The sequence below is a fragment of the Nannobrachium achirus genome (assembly GCF_963921795.1).
Source record: "Nannobrachium achirus genome assembly, chromosome: 14".
Taxonomy (NCBI): domain Eukaryota; kingdom Metazoa; phylum Chordata; class Actinopteri; order Myctophiformes; family Myctophidae; genus Nannobrachium; species Nannobrachium achirus.
In genome coordinates this window covers 7,660,111-7,676,937 of record NC_137821.1, presented here as the reverse complement: position 1 = coordinate 7,676,937, position 16,827 = coordinate 7,660,111, and the positions used below count along the sequence as shown (strand labels likewise).

Sequence of the window (16,827 nt, the reverse complement as noted above, 5' to 3'; positions counted from 1 at the left end):
GGGGGGGCATTAAACGAAACGGGTATTTCTTACATTGATGCTCCTACATATTATCATGCAAGCACCAGTTAAAGTTACTTTCCATCCCTCATATACTGTATGCACAGTGCACATCCCATAACCCACACACTGCACATTATTTTGGAGCTCATATCTTTGAACGGGTAAGGGCTAGTAGTATTGAATAATAGCAGATCTACAAGCTCGCATCTGCCATTATTGAAAAATCGTGAAAATGTGTGCTAGTCTTTGAATATTTCAAATCCTTCCAAGGTTTTTTGAAAAACCTGTCAGTGGTGCTCAAACTCTTTCATGTGAAGGATGCCCAAAATGATATGTAGCCTATTTGGCCACAGACCCCGATCTCATCTTCTTGGGGGTTCCAGAGACCCCCCAAGAAGTAGAATTTGAGTTTCAAACGTTCGCTTAAAAAAATACATACATATATTCAAAGATTTGCACACATTTTCACGGCTATTTTTCAATAGCTATAACGTATAATAACATAATTAAGTCCCCTCCACCTTGGGCCCTGGTAACTTAGTCCTACTTCCCCTCGGTGACACCACTCTCTCTCTCAAGACACTGATAGATACACGCTGTCCTGATCACATATTAAAGCTCCTTTTTCCACTAGGAGGTGGAACCAGAACTTTCCAGGTTTTGTTTCCATAGCGCAGGGCCCGTTTTCAGACACGGTCCTGTGAACCTTTTTTTAGGTCCTGCTCTTGATGTTAGAACTAAACTTGAGTTCTGGGAACCCATATGGGCGGGGCCAGCATGGCTGCTGCTCTTTTTTGGGACCTTTCCGGTTAGGTCCAAGCCCCCACAACCAGGGTAGAACGATGAAACAGCCTTGGCCCTACTGGCCAAAGCTAGAACTGCAGGCGGGGTGGACATGCCACTGGGGTCTGCCATATAGGGTTCAATGGACAATTTTCCTTTTGCACAAAGTAGTGCAATGCAAGATAGAGGGCGCCAGATCCCTTTTAGTCACACCCTACCACTACTTCCTGTTCATCCACAGAGCATTGATTCTAGTTGTTTTCTCCATTAAAGTGCTTTCTTTTCTTTTCACTTTTTTCAACTTTTATTACTTGTCAAAATACATTTTATTTGTCTGCCTCATCCTTTCCCAAGAAATGAAAGTTGAAAAAAGTGAAAAGAAATCTAATGGAGAAAATGACTAGAATCAATGCTCTTTCATGAACAGGAAGTAGTGGTAGGGTGTGACTCAAAGGGATCTGGCGCCCTCTATCTTGCATTGCACTACCTTGTGCAAAAAGGAGAATAGTTTGAGTTCGTGACATGAAATTGGCCAACAATGGTGAGCCAATTCCCCCACAATGCACCTGGATTCAGCTTCTTCCGGGTGCTTCAAAACGCCACAGAGCAACTTGCATTGAAATGAATAGCTGGGGGACGGTCCGCCCTCTATATTTATATATTACCATATGGTTAGGTCTGGTTATATGGAAACGTAAGCAGAACTTGGTCCCGGGAACTTCACAGGTTCTTGAAATTTCTTGGTTCTAGTTCCGGTTTGGCCCTGTGGTTATCTCTGCCGGGCCAAAGATTAGAGCTTGAGTGTGTGTGTGTGTGTGTGTGTGTGTGTGTGTGTGTGTGTGTGTGTGTGTACGCATGTGCACGTGTGTGTGTGTGTGTCCTCCCCATCCACCTAGCTCTCTCTCTCTCTCTCTCTCTCTCTCTCTCTCTCTCTCTCTCTCTCTCTCTCTCTCTCTCTCACTCTCTCTCTCTCTCTCTCTCTCTAAGCTCCATCTCTCTCCCCCTGTCTTTTAGTTGCCCCTTCATTCACATGGGCCTATAAAGCCTTGTTCAGACCATTCGCGTGTTGTGTGTGTGTGAGCGCACGCATCCCATTCATTTCCAATGGAGGCTTGCGTGCAGCCCGTCTGGCGCGATACGGAATAATTCACGTTGAACGCACGCTGACAAAGGACAGATCTAATTTGAATGAAGTCCATCTCAACCGACTTTATTCAAATATTGTGCGTGCGTGAGCTCTTGGGAAATGACAGGAAGTGATCCGACAGAGTGACTGTCAATCAACAACAGCCGTCGCGGACTGGAGGCGCACAGAATTGTGTTCCTGTGCTCTTAGACTGCGTATTTCTTTGGTGTGAACACCGGTTAAGAGACTCCCTCTAAACTATGGGTGATGGTTCAGTACAGTGATTGGCGCAGAGAACAACATGACATCACCATGTATCACATGACAAGGACAGGTGATGTCAGACTACTGTTTATTGATTATAGCTCTGCGTTTAACACTATTGTACCATCTAAGCTGGTGTTGAAACTTAGGGTTCTTGGTCTTGGCAGTAGTATCTGTAACTGGCTGTTTGACTTTTTGACAGGCAGGCCATAATCTAATCTGTGCGAATAGGAAATAACCATTCATCTAAGATATTGACCAAGACTGGTAGCGCCCCAGGGCTGCTGCCTCAGTCCCCTGTTGTACAGTCTGTTCACCTTTGATTGTGTTGCCAGGTGTGGCAAAAATACCATCATCAAGTTCGCAGATGACACCACTGTGATAGGATTAACATCCAACGATGATGAGAGGGCCTATAGGAGGGAAATTGAAGAGCTAACCCTATGGTGCCAGAATAAAGCCCTTTGCACACAGGCGCGTTTAACCGCACGGATAAAACGGACAATATAATTTTTTGAAAAGAAAACAATGATTCTCTATGACCTCATGCACACCGGCTCCGAATTAGCCGTGCGACGAGTGCCTGCCGCCGTGCGTTTTTTTTCTCGATCGAACCCAGTTCGATTCGTGCGTCTTGTCGCATGCGGTAAAAAACTCATCACTCCTTTTATGACTCCTTTTTGGATCCGCAGCGCCGATTCCGCACAGCCTTGCACACCAAATCCAATGCGTTTTATTCATGCCGCAAACGAAAAAAAACGCAACTGTCCTGTGTGCAAAGGGCTTAACAACCTCTCTCTAAATGTCAGTAAGACTAAGGAAATCATTGTTGACTTTAGGAAGTCTAAAGTTAATCACAGTCCCTTATCCATCAACGGTTCATCTGTAGATATACAGCTTCAAATTCCTGGGTGTACACATCACAAACACACTCACATGGTCTCTAAACACCAAAGGTATCCTTAAGAAAGCACAGCAGCGACTGTACTTTCTGAGGCGCCTCAAGAGATTTGGCTTGAGCACCAAGGCTCTTGTGAATTTCTATCGCTGCACCATAGAAAGTGTTCTGACAGGTTGCATCACAGTGTGGTTTGGTAACTTGACTGTCCAATATTGTAAACAGCTGCAGAGGATTGTGAAGAGAGCTGCTAAAATTATCGGCACAGAATTGCCACAGCTCCATACAATCTATACCACACTCCATACAATCTATACCACACTCCATACAATCTATACCACACTCCATACAATCTATACCACACTCCATACAATCTATACCACACTCCATACAATCTATACCACACGCAGCACGAAAAAGACTCCGAACATCATGAAAGATAGCAGCCATCCCGCCCATTCCCTGTTCTCACTCCTCCCATAAAAAAAACGTTACCAGTGCATCAAATCGCACACCACTCGTTTCATTAATAGTTTTTTTGCCCAGGCAGTCAGGTTGCTCAACGAAGGGATGAAAGTGAAATGTAGGTAAACATGGGCACTGTACGCATTTTTTAAACTGTACACTGTTACACTGTATGGTATTGTCGTTGTTGGGACTTGTCTTGTGTGGCCCGCATGGTATGTGGGTCCACACTCCTGTCGGTCACTGTGACCATGTCTTTGTGTAATAAGGCTGAGAGTGCTCCTGGCACAAGCATTTAATTGTATCTGTACTTATATGGATGTGTGACAATAATTGTCGTCCCCCACTCCCCAGCGGCCTGGAATGTTTGTGAAGCACTGTTCTGTTCAGTCTGATTAAGTAGTTGACGGACATGGTTTTCAAGGGAATCAGTATGTGCTTAGTGTTTACACAGATAAGATTCAAGTGATTCACTACAGTATGTACTGTACTCTGGGTTAAGCAGATATATGTCACTCAGTCCTATAATCATAATCATAATAACACTCTCTTATGTCTCCTCTTTGTTTAGGCTACTGTTGAAGGAGAGAGAGAATTATGGTACATTATACTCATTTAACGCTGCATACAAAATTAAATAACCTGCTTGTAGTTCTACTACAGTCAGTCACGTCACACTTTTGCCCTACTCATATCTCCGCCACCGTTGGCCCTATCGATGCCAAACTTTGCACATCACACACTCCTTGGATGGTAAATCACAACCTCCACCCTCATTTCTCTTCTAGCGCCACCATCAGTCCGATTTTTGCAAAACACATCTTTGGACACTGCTCCTACAGAATTTGGCCTAAAATCACGCAAAGCGGTACACAGTATCTCTACAGCCATGTCATCAACATGGATCTGTTCCATTTCCCATATTCCCTCCTGATTGGCTACGATTATCTTCTAAAGTTTGTGAATGCGACCTGACGGTCGCTTATCTCCCGGTTAGGGAGTCTTACTGGTCCTTTTAGTCCTTTTGTAGCAGTGAACTCAGCTGCACTGTCATGAAACTGTACACCTTTTCCTCTGTAAACCTCTAATAAAGTCCTCAATCAATCAATCAAACCCATGTGATCTCAGCACCTTATCACCTCCTCAGCTCCTGCAGCTGCACTTTGCTCTTGACCAAAAACATCTGCACTTTGCTCTCTCTTGACAAAACATCACAAATCTCTCGAAAAAACACGCTCTCTTTATTTGGCTTCTGCCGTGGCTATAAATGAGAGCTGATTTTAGTGTCCCTCACAATACATTCATCCGTCTCATCTGCAGTGGTGCAAAGTAACTGAGTACATTTACTTAAATACTGTACTTAAGTACAGTACTTTGAGGCACTTTTACTTTACTGGAGTATTTTCAACACTTTTTTCTTCCACTCCACTACACCTCAGAGGTAAATATCGTACTTTTACTCCACTATAATTATATGAAAACCTTAGTTGCTAGTTACTTTGTAGATTTTGATTATTAGCCTATTAACCACTTCAGCTCTGTATACATTTGGGTCATTTGGAAATAGCTGATCTACAAGCTCACACACCCTCTTCGCCCCTCATTTGAGCTGTTACCATCAGGCAGGAGGCTTAGAGTACATCTAGCAAAAAAGTAGGGTTATAACTTAAGACATCAATTGTGCCAACTGCAGTGGAGATTTTAAATAAGAAAATGTTTGAATAGTTCCAACCCCTACAGGCCTTGATCACTGTTGCACTGTTGCTATGTCATGGGGATGCGTTTTATATAGTTTTTAATGCATTTGTGTATTCTGGTTTTATTGTTGTATACTGACTGACTGCCTGTGTGCCAAAGACACATTTCCATTTTAATGCAAAGTTTGATGGACAATAACATTTTCTTATCTTATTTTATTATACTAAAGTAAAGAATGCATGTACTTTTTCCACCATCCGTCTCATCTCTGCAGGTCTTTTTTCTTCTGCATGACCATGAGTGCCGCTCATATTCTCTGGCTTTGCATTCTGGGAGCTGCGCTCCTGCACTGTGGCAGTAAGTACTGCCAGTTCAGTGGCCTTGTGGTTAGAGTGTCCGTCCCGAGACTGGGAGGTCAGGGTTCGATCCCTGGTCGGGTCATACCAAAGACTCTGAAAAATAGGATCCAGTGCCTCCCTGCTTGGCACTCAGCATCAAGGGTTGGACTAGCTCACTTCTTCAAGTCAAGAGATGGGTCAAAGGCGGAGAACACATTTCTAGCCGGGGTGCCAGCCTGCAATGCTACGTTCTGTGGATTTGTTTTGTCACTTTGTGACGTGAAAAAAACAAATGTACGGAACGTAGCGTAGCAGGCTGGCACCCAGGCTGACACATTTCAAATTACAGCAATGTATCTGACAAATAAAGATTGTTGTATTATTTTTATTCTGTCAGGCAGAAACCTTTTATCTCCATATTTTTGTGTTTGTGTTTATGAAAATAGCCGATCTACAAGCTCACAACGCCTCGCAATGCAAGGCGTTGTGAGCTTGTAGATTGTCTATTTGTACAATGTTTATCTGTGGAACCGACTCAAAGAAAAATGTAATGCCTCGAATCCTATACGATCCCAAGTGCTTGTCAGGATGGGGGTCCCCAAATTTATGATTGTTTTGGGGGGTCGCGGCCTGAAATGCTTGTGAACCACTGTTCACTTCAAACTTGGTTTGATTTTTTTGTTCTATTCATTAACAGATGCAAATGCAGCAACCATGGCCCCAGATGTAGTAATGGCCCCAGATACAACAGCCATGGGCCTAGATCCAGAAACCATGGCCCTTAATGCAGGAGGCATGGACCCCTCTGAATGCTGTTCCGCATTCTTCCCCAAGAGAGTGAACATCAGTAAGCTGAGGTCTTATTCCATGACTGATGGCAGGTGCGCGAAGGCCGGAGTCATGTAAGTGATGTATCCTGACATATACTTTAAAGGACAACGTTGTTTTCTTTTACAACAAGGGTTCATATTTTAGAGTGTAATTAGAGAAAAGAAAAGATGAGTGTTAAAATGTTTTCATTTGATTTCAGTGGATGGGGGCATTGGGGGCATGCGTGCAAGTGGCTAAATATGTATTTTTAGACACAATAAGCTGTCGATTTCTTTACATTAACACTACTTGCCCCCATAAGTCACATCTGCCCGTGAAAGATTGTGGTGCATCTTGGGAATGGACTTATTGGGTCTAAAAAGACATATTTAGCCACTTGCACGCATGCTCCCACCCACTGAAATCAAAGTCATTAAAATGGCTAAATCAATAGAAAGCAGTTAATGAAAACATTTTAACACTCATCTATTCTTTTCTCTAATTCTCACATTATCTAAAATATGAACCCTTGTTGTAAAAAAAACTAAGTTGTCCTTTGAGGGGAAATATTGACGTATTTATGCTGTTCTATGACATGCTATTGTATTCAGGGGTGCCGTGGATGATAAAGTTATTTACAGGGGTGACTCCGAGGCAAAAAAAAGTTTGAGAACCCCTGACCTAGTGATTGTATAATCGTTGTTGTCGTGTGGAAACCTTGTATTTGATTTAAACTAGTGAAAATAGCAGATCTACAAGCACACAACGCCTCGCAACCGCGAGGTGTTGTGTGCTTGTAGATCAGCTATTTTCACTAGTTTTGCGCCACAGTCTTGTATGATGAAGCAGGGCTTTACTTTACGGGGGGAAAAAAACATAAAAATTTGAAACTTGGAGATACGAGGTTTCTGCCTTTCAGTGATGACGATATCCCTGTATATGTTCTTGTTCCTTTCACAGTGTGGTCACACTGAACGGTAGCCGGATCTGCATGGATCCCTCTCTCTCCTGGGTCCAGAGGACCCTGAGGGTCCTGGATGGACGTGGCTTTTAGCAGTCTGCCAGCAGGATTCTTTTGGTGGGGGTTTAATTTGTACTCTCTCAGAGTTGTGTGGGTTTTTATTAACATGTACTGTCTGTACACTCTCAGAGTCGTGGTGGTTACATTTTGTACACTCTCTATTTTGATTGTCTTATAGTACCAGCGCTTATGCCTTAACTTAAAGGCCTGTCCATATACTGTCTCCGACCACCAAACCTTTTGTCTGAGAGTTCAGAATTTCCGACATGCAGCTTTCCGAACTCTAATTCGGGGATGATGCTTTTCAGAAGATGCGAGTGACGTCATTTTGTAGTTGAACCGGACCTTTCCGACGAATAGTGTGGTGGTCGGAGACATTATGGACAGGCCTGTAAGGCATAAGAGCTGGTACTTAAGACAATCAAAGTAGAGCCCTGAGAGTTATGGGGGTTAAATTTGTACTCTCCGAGTTGTGTGGGTTTTCGTCACTTTTTGCCTGCACCCTGTAAAGCATACATGGGCAACTGGCGACCCGGGGGCCATATGTGGCCCCCACCGTCACTTAATGCGGCCCGCAGGTTAATACCGGAATACTGAATATAGTATTGATTTCAGCTGTTACGATTCCAAACATGACCTGCTTTAATTCTGTCAGTCTATCTTAGTAGCTTAATGACTAGTATAGCAGTATTAAAATCTTTTTTTTTATGTCCAATGTATTTGTATTTAGGTTCATAAAGTTAACATGTATATTACTAAATGTGAAATAAAATCAAAATGTAACATTTCAGGATTCCAATTAACCCATTTTGTGCTCCTGAAATTAACGGGTTAACATGTCCAGCGCGCCTCCCCCCGGTCCCATTCACTAGTGTTGTCTTATTTTGAAGGCCAGAAGTCCATAGCGTGAACACTTCCGCTCTGACGTCATCGCGTCATTCACAGGAAGCGATCGTGTTTACGTGGTGCCATGCTGGATCAGATCCGTGCTTTCCAACATGTGCTTTATAAGCGAGCAATCTGCCTCCATCTTCGCTTCTAAAGTGTAGTTTTGAGATAATGGACATTAAAGATGAGATCCCCCGTCCACCTCAATGTTATGGGATTACTATTGTGTGCCCGTGGAGCCGTGATGATGATGAATCAGCGACGGAGATGGACTCGGGAGGTTCCGCCATTGTACTCGGTAGGATACCCGCCGTTACAGTAATATATTACTTTTCACGAGTATACTCGGGATCGGCACCATGTACTTTTCGAGTACTTTTCACGAGTATTCTCGGGATCGGCGCAAAATGAGTTAAGAAATAACAAATGTAATTCAGGATTCCAATTCAAAAGAAGCAAAATAGCCGATCTACAAGCTCAAAACGCATCGCAGCGCGATGCGTTTTGAGCTTGTAGATCTGCTATTTTTGCTTCTTTTGTATGCAATACTAAAATGACAAATGTGGCCCTCTGGAGTGAAGGTGGAAATATAGTGGCCCTCACCACCATCAAAGTTGCCCACCCCTGCTGTAAAGAAATTAAAAAAGGCTTAAACGGTCCGTGCCTGCTCCAATGCCTTTCCTCCAACAGATTCAAGTCCCGCTCCTGAGATGCACCGGACCATCAGCTAAAACCAGGCTAGAGGCGCGATGGACGCCCTTCTTGCTTATGTGGGTTTTCATTTGTACACTCTCAGATGTGGGTTAAACTGTGTGGGTTAGATGTGTACACTCTCAGAGTTATGAGGGTTTAATTTGTACACTCTGAGTTGTGGCCGTTACATTTGTGTACACTCTCAGAGTATATGGCTTTTCATTTGTACTCCCTCACTGTTGTGGGGCTTTCATTTGTATGAGTTGTGTGGGTTTTCATCTGTAGGCCTCCTCTCTCTGAGTTATGGGGGTTATATTAGTTGTAACACTCTCATGGGAGTTCTTGAAAATAAATAAAAAAAGGTTTGAGAACCTATTACCTTATTTGGCACTGACTGATGTAAGGGTTGAACATGAAAGTTGCAGAATGAAATGCAAGGAGCATTTCAACTTCACTATAACTGAATGCTAACATACACTGGAACACTTAAAGAGTGAATGCTAACATACACCAAACACTTCAAGAGTGAATGCTAACATACACCAAACACTTCAAGAGTGAATGCTAACATACACCAAACACTTCAACAGTGAATGCTAACATACACCAAACACTTCAAGAGTGCAAAAGAAGGGACACATGCTGAGAAGAACTGAGTGATGGTGCAGTGGTCCAATAATCCAGTGGTTCTCAACCTTTTCAGCCTGCGACCTCCAAAATAATCATATTTGAACTGCATGGGGACCCCCCACCCTGACGAACACTAAGAGTTGAGGCATTACATTTTGTATAACACGGTTCTATTGTGAAAATATTTCACAATTTTCACAATTTCTGCTTCTAATATTTGACAATATGGTCAATGTTTAATTTGCCATTTTAGAGGTGCTGTTAAAAAGTCCTAAAATTGTCACTTGAAATGTGCAGATATACTCACTATACATTATTTTACACCGACTTTATGTTGGTTTGTTTAATGTTGAGCGAGAAAACAATGTTTCACATTAAGTTAATCATCACAGGTTGAGAACCACTGGTCTAATCATCTGACTTTCAAAACTCATAGTCCATGTTCATGGTCATGTTCAATTCCCAGTCCTACTATATTTCATTGATGGAGTACTCTGAAACTAGAAAGGTGCAATTCTGGGAAATTGCAAGAGTGGTTGACTATTTATAGCAGGGGTCTTCAACAGGGCGTCCAGGACACCCAGGGGGTCCTCAGAGTTACCACAGGGGGTCCTTCAAATCTTTGTGTGATAGAAACCTTTTTTCTTCTTTTTTTATATTAACCACTTGAACCCTAACGTCCATAACTGAGAACTTTAGCCAAAAATAGCAGATCTACAAGCTCACAAGGCCTCGCGCTGCGAGGCCTTGTGAGCTTGTAGATCTGCTATTTTCGTCAAAGAGGTTTGGTGTAGAGGGGAAAAAAGAGCACACTAAGTACAGAGTGAAAGGTCAAGTTTATTAAGTATTGACGGTTCAAGTGGTTAAATATCTGAAAACACAAATTGACATGAATCCAAAATACACTGATGATTGTGCTGTCAAACAATGAAACTATATGGAATCTGGGGGTCCCTGCTTCATCTCTCTCTCAACTAAGGGGTCCTTGGCCTGATTTATAGGCTATAATATGTGATGTCAGGCCATCATGTATGATGGCTATATACTCCACCCTGGCCACAACATGCGATGTGAATGGCATGAACCTGTAGACACCGGAAGTGGCGGAAGTGCTGCGGTTAACGGAAGTTACGTCATGCGTTGCAGTCTGTTTACATATGCCAGCGAAACAAACCTAAATAGATTGTAGTTCTTAATAGGTTTCCTTTGTCAGAATCAATGTTTTTGTTTGGATATTGTTTATTACGAGCGCAACCGAATGGTCGGGAGAAGTAGATTTTTTTTTTCTTTTTTTTTTGTCAGCTGGGAATACACCACACTGTGAAAAAACAATAACATCCGGTGAAATTCTCCCGGCGGAAATAGCACTGTTCTATGCAGTATCAGCCTATGGTCGTAACCAGGCTTTTCTCTTCGCAGATGAGTAAGCCTGGCTACACGAGGGTAGTGTTACTCTAATAGTGTGGTTGCTATTAAGTAGTCTATACGTACAATTCTGAGGTACTTTTACTGCAATTTTGACCAATGTTCTATATTATTTTTACTAGGCTACTACTCCACCACATCGCATAGGCAATTATTGTACTCTTATTCCACTACAATTATTTGAATTCTTTATTTACTTGTAACTTTGTACATTGTAATTATTATAATATTACAAAACATACATTAGCCTCTTCAGCCCTACAGTATTTAAACTTTGGCTATTTTAAAATAGTCAAGCTACAAGCGCACAACATGTTGCGATGTGCTGTCACGCTTGTATATCTGCTATTTTATAGTTTAAAAGATTTTGGAAGAGTGGTTGATTTTTGGTATCCCGTTGGGAGCCCGGTTCAATTCAATTCAATTCAATTCAATTCAATTCAATTCAATTCAAATGAGCTTTATTGGCATGAGAAAACATATGTTTACATTGCCAAAGCAAGTGTCAAAATAAAATAAAAACAGTTGAAAATGGGGAACATATATACAGTTGGAGGGCATACAGCATTCTGCAAACAGAGCTATGTCACATTGCTAGCCGCAAATTGCAACACTAGATTTTTTTATAATGGGATGAATCTAGGGTTGCAATACCTCCCATAGGCAGCCGATGCATGAAAACAGTTTTTTGCTAACTGATTGTATTAAACGACTTCAAACTCACCAATATTGTAGCTCTATGGAAAGCTTGGAATTTACTCTTGCTAACTGCAAAGTGTTTGTTTCTGAAAAATCCACCGAAGAATTGTTATGATTTATTTTCTGTCAAGAAATCCGAGCAGACATGGTTTATTTTCTAAGTGCTGAACTTCGGAAGCGCTCGTCTTCTATAACGCCATGTACCGCTGCCTCCTGCATAATGTGACATTTAGAACCAGGTGGTCACAGGACCGTTGAGGGATTTTCCACGAGCGCTTCCAAACTCCAGGACTTAGAAAAAATTATCACCTGAACCAAATTTCTTGGATAGAAAGTAGCTCCTAACATGTCTACTGTGGATTTTTCTGAAACAAACACTTTGCAGTTAGCAAGAGTAAATTCCAAGCTTTCCATGGAGCTACAATATTGGTGAGTTTGAAGTCGTTTAATACAATCAGTTAGCAAAAAACTGTTTTCATGCATCGGCTGCCTATGGGAGGTATTGCAACCCTAGATTCATCCCATTATAAAAAAATCTAGTGTTGCAATTTGCGGCTATCACATTGCCATTATATATATATATGGGTCTACAGGGTAGAAAGCTTTTGGAACAAATAGCAGCATTGTTTCTCCTCAATACAATTTAGATAGTATGAAAATAATAATAATAAAAAAAGACTCATATGTAAACATGCATTTAAAAGTAGCAGCTCTGTTTCATACTGCATGTTCAAAGCCCAGGATTCAGAGGTGTAGTTGCATATTGTTCCCACCGGAGGGCGCAATACATAACACTCTATATAATTCAGAAATGGCGTCCTGTTCTGTAATCATGTTGTTCACTTCCTCCCAGGTCGGTTTGGTTGCTGAGAGCAAGCTGTGAAGAATTACTGGTATGAAAAACACATAATGATCAAAATGTTTCCATATTATACATACATAACTTCTTAGTGAAGTCCTGACCAAAGAGAATTCAGTCAGGTTTAGTGTAGTTGTGAAACCACTTTTAGGCCCAAACAAAGCCTGTTGCTAATGCTAACCATGTCATGTCATGTCATGTCATGTCATGTCATGTCATGTCATGTCAATGACATGACATAACATAACATACTTATGACAGGGAATGGCATAATTCCACTTTAGTTTTCTGCCGTAGGGGAGAACGGGGTAAGTTAAACCACACCCTGTATCTTTATAAACTATACACACACAGGAGTTGTCATGTAACCTCAAAGTAAGGACACAGCCATCATCAAGTTGAGAGTAGAGGTGGAACATACTCAAGTAAAAGAACTAAAGTAAGTACTCAACAGTAGTCTTTTGAGGATCTGTACTTTTAAAGTAGGCTAATTGTTAAATGCTATACTTTTACTCTTATTTTAATCATTTGAATAGTAAATACTCTACTTTTACTTTGAGTTCAGAGTTATGGATAGGATAGGACCTAGCCGCAAATTGCAACACTAGATTTTTTTTATAATGGGATGAATCTAGGGTTGCAATACCTCCCATAGGCAGCCGATGCATGAAAACAGTTTTTTGCTAACTGATTGTATTAAACGACTTCAAACTCACCAATATTGTAGCTCTATGGAAAGCTTGGAATTTACTCTTGCTAACTGCAAAGTGTTTGTTTCTGAAAAATCCACCGAAGAATTGTTATGATTTATTTTCTGTCAAGAAATCCGAGCAGACATGGTTTATTTTCTAAGTGCTGAACTTCGGAAGCGCTCGTCTTCTATAACGCCATGTACCGCTGCCTCCTGCATAATGTGACATTTAGAACCAGGTGGTCACAGGACCGTTGAGGGATTTTCCACGAGCGCTTCCAAACTCCGGGACTTGTCTACTGTGGATTTTTCTGAAACAAACACTTTGCAGTTAGCAAGAGTAAATTCCAAGCTTTCCATAGAGCTACAATATTGGTGAGTTTGAAGTTGTTTAATACAATCAGTTAGCAAAAAACTGTTTTCATGCATCGGCTGCCTATGGGAGGTATTGCAACCCTAGATTCATCCCATTATAAAAAAATCTAGTGTTGCAATTTGCGGCTAGGATAGGACCCATATAGACTCATATGTTGACATAACATTAATGTTATTAATGGTGTTTTTTTCTGAATTTATTTTTGCATCGTGTTTATCACTTTTGTATTGTGAACTGGGACGGATTAGTATTACCCCCACGAGGGCCCCTGGACGATATTCTTTTAGGGCATAAGGGTATGATGTCAGATGTCATAGACATCATTAGCTGCAAATAGCAACACTAGATTTTATTTTAATCGGATGAATCTAGGGTTGCAATACCTCCCATAGGCAGATCTACATTGTGTGCTTGTAGATCGGCTGTTTTCACTAGTTTTGTGCGACAGTCTTGTATGATGAAGCAGGGCTTTGCTTTACCAAAAGACGTACACATTTGAACCCTGGAGATACGAGTTTTCTGCCCGACAGTGACGATATTTTAGTGATTATGTTGCGAGGAAATCGTTGAGATAATAGCCATTTTGGTAGAACTGACTGACAATAACTTTGTACTTCAAGTTTAAAATTTTACTAAATATTTTTTCAAGTGTCCAAATAAATTCCAAATATTATCAAATTATCTCGCGGCACCCCTGGACTGCCGTCACGGCCCTGGTGTAGAGCAGTGGTTCTCAAGCTGTGGATCAGGACCCACCAGGGGGGTCGCCAAATTATTTTGGGGGGTCCCCAGATAATTAGCTTAATGTGAAACACACACACACACACACACACACACACACACACACACACACACACACACACACACACACACACACACACACACACACACACACACACACACACATAACAGTGGTTATGTGTGTGTGTGGGGGTTAGAACCACTGTCCCCAAATGTATTTTTTTGGGGTCCCCAGAACTTAATGTGCAACATTGTTTTCTACACTCAACTGTAAACAAACCAAAATACAGTGTAAGAGTGTAGAGGGTATCTGCACATCTCTAAAGTGACAACGTATGGACTTCCTAATACCTCTAAAATAGTCTCACGTGGTCAAATGCTCCCGGCATACAGTCTGGTAAAGGGAAATAGAAACGATGATCATTATATTATCATTATATAAATATAAATCATATAAGCATGTTTAGCTTGCTGCTTAGCAGAAATGACATTTTAAAATATATTTTCTTGAACGGTAATGAACGAGTAATGGAAACGGCCATTACTCGCCGTTCGGGAGCTGCTGTTCCAGACTCTATATAGCATTCAGAGATTGTGGAATAGTTGTCTGGCTAAGCAAGACTACCTCTAAAATGACAAATTAATCATTGGACAAATTGTCAAATATTAGAGGCAGAAATTGTGAAAATAGCAGATCTACATGCTCTCAACGCCGAGCATGTAGATCTGCTATTTTCACAATAGAACCGTGTTGAAATATGATTATTTTGGGGGTCATGGCCTGAAAAGGTTGAGAACCACTGGTGTAGAGGTGGCCAGTCATAGGTAGGGGTGGGCGATATGGAAAAATACAATATCACAATATTTTCCCAAGCTGTATCACGATACACAATCTTATCACGATTCTTTTTCATGTTGGTTTTTATGGTTATTTTCAAGTTACTTGACAAAAACTAGAGTCAGGATTGACTTACTAGTCAGTAAGTTCAAATTCACCCACAAATAACAAATCTCTTGAAATTTCTTTCTGCATCCTATGACTCTAAAGCGACCTCTTTTCCACCCCAAGGTTTCAACACCCACACATATTTTATTTTAATACATATCAATTGATGTAAAAAAAAAAAAAGGTTATATTTTGCGTGTCCTTCTGAGCCAGTCAGGACACACAGGGATTGTCCATCAGTGGTTTTCTATCGTGACAGACAGCTCTGTAAGGTTTCTGGCCAACCGCCTGACAGAGGCAGGGATAACAGCCTCCGTTCACCCTGACACGCAGTCACTGTCACTGTGTGAGGTGGACACAACTAAACTCCCAGTGGACTGGTATCCTCAGGACTTTGAGTTGAACTCACAGCTGACTGCTGCCTCCAGGACTTTGAGTGGCACATACAGCTGAGAGGTCATACAGCAGAGTTCTACCCACAGACCTGATGGCCATGCAAAGGCACTAGAGTGGTGCAGTAGATTAGAGTTTATCATGATTGATTATTTGTGACGTTATAGAGTAGATCATGTATTCATTGATTATATTAATATCTAGGTGACGTCTGTATGATGATACTAATACTTGATAGTTAGGAGTCGAGAAGTCTTCAGTAGGCCTCAGTAACTATTGTTTTGGTAAAGCCTATCTTGTTATGGTACAGATCGTTCCAGAGGCTTTGAAGCTACACAGTATAATTCTAGTGTTGGACCATTCTTCTTGGCAGAACTCTTTTACCACTGTCCAGAGTGTTAATTGTACTTCTGTCCATGATATCATATATAAACTTGACCACACACCACCTAATATAATTGTCTTGTCTCCTCATTTTCTCATGATTATTGATTGATCTGAATTCCATCGCAGTGGTCTCTATATGCACTTGAGTGATTTGGCGGTGAGCAAGTTTTTACTTTTCAGTTTCTGACGGCCATGTGAGGCGCGAGAGTGGTCTATAGATGCACTCTATAAAGTGTTTTGGTCAAGCAGCGAGGTTTTACTCTAAGTTCCTGGCGGCCATACAGTTGAGTTCCACTCAATGACCTGGAGGTACCAGCAGCTGTGAGTTCAACCCAAAGTCCTGAGGGTAGCAGTCCACTGTGAGTTTAGTTGTGTCCTCCTCACACAGTGACAGTGACTGTGTGTCAGGTTAAATGGAGGCCATTATCCCTGCCTCTCTGTCAGGCAGTCGGCTCAAAACCTTACAGTGCTGTCTGTCACATTAGAAAACCACTGATGGACACAACTCCTTCTAAAGCCAACATTTTTTTCCACTTCAAGGTATCTTCCCCCAGATGTCATGAGTTTGAAGCAGAGATACAGGGGATGATGATCAGTGCCCATCTTCCCAGACGTCCACAGACCCCAAGGACTCTGAGGAAGAGTGGGGCCCGTCAAGGAGCGATGCCCACCTCAGCAGAGCAATGGTAACTT

At 41.7% G+C, this 16,827-nt stretch overlaps 1 long non-coding RNA gene across 1 annotated transcript; it reads left to right on the top strand.

The window, feature by feature from the left end:
• Nucleotides 1-4,763: 4,763 nt before the first annotated feature.
• On the top strand, nucleotides 4,764-6,409 carry LOC308298253. Its single transcript, XR_013962689.1, has 3 exons — nucleotides 4,764-4,980; nucleotides 5,512-5,594; nucleotides 6,273-6,409. It is a non-coding gene; the product is annotated as an uncharacterized lncRNA (long non-coding RNA).
• The last annotated feature ends 10,418 nt before the right edge of the window (nucleotides 6,410-16,827 follow it).